Source organism: Sinocyclocheilus rhinocerous, unplaced genomic scaffold (genome assembly GCF_001515625.1).
Source record: "Sinocyclocheilus rhinocerous isolate Xijiao unplaced genomic scaffold, SAMN03320098_v1.1 scaffold4094, whole genome shotgun sequence".
In the NCBI taxonomy this organism is placed as follows: Eukaryota; Metazoa; Chordata; class Actinopteri; order Cypriniformes; family Cyprinidae; genus Sinocyclocheilus; species Sinocyclocheilus rhinocerous.
Genome location: NW_015636589.1, coordinates 62313 through 66197, shown reverse-complemented (window position 1 = coordinate 66197; position 3885 = coordinate 62313).

Genomic DNA, 3885 nt, shown 5'->3' with positions numbered 1-3885 from the left:
ATGCCACCTCTGAGCCTCATTAAATGTCTGAAAATACACCTACGAGCAACTTTTGTGTTCTTCTGTGCTCTTCTGTAGTACAAATTATTTTGCTTATACTGATTTTATATGATTGGTAACTTATTCTTCTTATTCTATTGTTTAATTAGAAAGTGTAAAAAGCTTATGAATATACATTTTTGAATTTGACATAAAAGATGACGTACTTTTAATAAAATTTGAAAAATGCCATTAAAAAAAAAATGCCCCTGTAAATCACTTTAAGGAGTCAAATATCACCTCGTAATGGGAAGGCAAATTTTTGATCAGAATTTTTTATTATTGATCAGAAGGTGCTCCTGAATCTTTTGACTGTGCCAATTATTATCAACATAATGTATTCTATATGTATTGAAACTTAAAAAGTTCATTTTTATAGAGTTGAGACAAGGACTGTACAAGGCCTACATCTTAGCTTACCTTATACTTTTTTTTTTTAATTGTCCCACTTTTTCTTTGCTTGTGCTGGTGTTATTTTACTGGACAGGTCCATTTTCTCCAGAATAAATCTATAATCATAAAAATAACATAAGCATAACATCACAATTTAGAGTGAAAACTCCTTACACATCCTTAGAAATAAGACTTCCCTTCTGCCTAACATAGGGGTTAGGGGCATAGGGGCACACGCTGGTCCTGGAGAGCCGCTGTCCTGCAGAGTTCAGCTCCAACCTTAATCAAACACCTGAACAAGCTAATCATGGTTCTAAGGGTTACTGGAAAGCAACAGGCAGGTGAGTTTGTATAGGGGGTTGGAGCAAAACTGCAGGACTGGTCTAGCCTGGTCTAACATGTCCTTCTTGACAGAACTTTAATTTTGCCTTTCAGGCAAGAATGAGATTAATTCTGCTCAAAAAGAAGAAAGACTGACTGCCTACTTTAATTCTAAGATCTTACCTCCAACCAAAAGTCTGTATTTTTAGCTCCAGTGAAGAGATCAGAATGTTCCTGCCTCAATCTTATAAATTTCTCCGTATTTTCCTTGCTCCCTATTCAAAACAAAATTTAACAGGACTTATTTCTACATGTATTTTTACTGTTGATTTTGCCCATCTTGTAGTGTTTGGTCATTTTAGATAGATTTTTTTCTGAATTTGTCTTATTTTAACTGTAATAATAATGCAAAAAACAATACTTAAACATTTCGAACAAAAGTCTAAATTTGGACAAAAAAGTCTTATACTAGATAAATACACACACTCTTATTCCTATCATTATGAGCACATTCCATAGGCATAATGGTTTTTACACTGTACAAACATATTCTATTCCCCTAAACCTACCCATTTTAAAATAGTTTTATATTAAAACTATACTTATTTTCTATACTTGATATAGACAAATTATTTTCTGTACTTGATATAGACAAATTTTCTATACTTGATATAGAAAAAAGGTGCATAATTTATTTGAAGAATATTGTCTATCTTAAAGAAAAAAAATGTCAGTGAACTAAAATATTGAACATTAATTTCATAACACTAAAAGCAGAAATGAATTTATTATAAAATTATTGTCTCCGGTCAGTTTCTACAGTGAACAACATGAAAGTGACCCCGAAATGTAATACCAGAGGGTTAAACAAATTAATTATTTCTCGCCTTGCTAGCAAAGTACTGTTAAACGTTTAAAAATCACTAAAGACTTTTGATCATGTTTATCACACCTGTAATACAACTAAAAAAATGAAGAACTTTGAAATACTTACATTTAAACATGTGTAGATCTGCCGGCGCCGTCATTTTTTCAAATAAACGACGGTTATTTATGGCGACGCAAAGAATTGTGGGTTATCTGTAGCAGCGAAGGATACACCTCATGCATCCTCCGAATTCCTGTGAAAGAAGGTCGCATTCGGAGTGTCCTACTTGCTTTTCTGAAATGAGACAGTCTCGATGACGTATGCAGCCTTCGAATGCGACCTCCGGAGGGCGCAGCCTTCTAAATGAGACACAGCTTCAGTGGTTCGCCGCTAGGGGCGTTGTCTGTTATACATAAGTTTATCAGAAGTCACTACCAGTGCGCTTCGGAGTCGATAGCCTAGTGAGCAGCGCGTCGACATAGAATGCCGATACTCTTAGGGCATCAGGAGTTCGAGTCCCAGGTAGCGAACTCCCACTACAAAACAGCAATATCTTCGGACATCTCCCACTTCGCTTCAAGACCGATGTCATGATGTTCATAATGTTCGGATATGCCTATGAGCGCTTCGGACGTCCGTGGTTCAACGTGAAAAAACAGCAGTGTACAGCATCGGCTCGACGGCATCCTCGCGGACATAATGCGGGCAAATGCACATCGACATGTGCGCTTCGGAAGTCCTGATTTCGGGGATTCCTGCAAGACTGAAAGATACGCTTCGTCGGTATGTTAGCTTCGGGTATCCTGAGTTCGGGTTCGAGTCCCACTTCGCGCCATAACAGCAACTTACCCGCAAATTGCCGAAAATTTGACATCATGTCGTCTTATAAGTATCCTCTGCAAGTGTTTCACCTCAGTGTGACGGGCTGGATCTCTGGATTTCTGGACTGGAATACAAGTGCGAATCCGGCAAGGTAAGTTATTACTTGACCATTATTAAGTACTTTAATTAGGCTACTTTATATAGGCTACTATCTATCAAATAATAAACAAAATTAGAGTTATAGATAATACCGGTATTTTTGAGATTGTGGTCTCTGCAGAGCAAAAGTGGGCGTTTCTGACTTTGTGGGTGTTTTTGAACTGGTGGGTGTTTCTAAATCACGAAATGATAAGATCCCTCTTACCTGACCCCACCCCTAAACCTACCCGTCACTATGACGTCGGCCAATCAGGTAACATGGTCGAAACGCCCCTCTGTTTTGGTCCTCGCCCACCGATCTGATAACTCCCATGACTTTCCTGCAGAAACCAGTGTTGCCAATTTAGCAATTCTGTTGCTAAATTTAGCAACTTTTCAGACTACCCTAGCAACTTTTTCTTCCAAAAGCACCTAGCAACAAATTTAGCTATTTTTTAAAATTTATTTGGCAGCTTTTAGCAACTTTTGATAAGTGACTCAAACGATAAAAAGGCACAATTTACCATTTAAATTACACAAAAAGAGGAAACCAAAGATGCCTAGCAGCACACACGTTACAGGAATTAAGTTAGCTGCTATTTGCAATTGTTTAATAGTAATAATAATAATAATTGAATACTGTTATTTTTCATTTATGAGACACTTTGTTAGTAGCTTGTACCATGCGATTGTTGATGAGTTACACTGTTTTTTACAGTACACTGTAAGAAAAATATGCAGAAAAAATAGAAAAGGTGCTAGTAATTTTCCAGGACATTATCCGTTATCCGTTGTAACCCCGAAAACACAAAATACAATGTGTAATTAAAAATGCAGGTACAAAAACCTGTGGAAAAATCAATCCAGAAAATTCCTTCATATTAACACAGTAGATTGTGCATTATTTTTTTTACTTTTCTTAGAGTGCAGCATACTAACTAACTACTAACACACTGCTTTAAAGTATAAAACTTAAATTGTAATCGTTCAAAAATGTGGCGACAGGGACAGCCCGAAGGGCAGGACCTTGTACTGATATGCTCGTCCTTCGAATGCAAACTGCAGGAATGGCCCGTGGAAAAATCAATCCAGAAAATTCCTTCATATTAACACAGTAGATTGTGCATTATTTTTTTTACTTTTCTTAGAGTGCAGCATACTAACTAACTACTAATAAACTGCTTTAAAGTATAAAACTTAAATTGTAATCGTTCAAAAATGTGTACGTTTTCGATGATAATTCAATGGATTTAAAAAGTTATTTATATTTTAATATTATATTATGCATTTATATTGCTACGAAC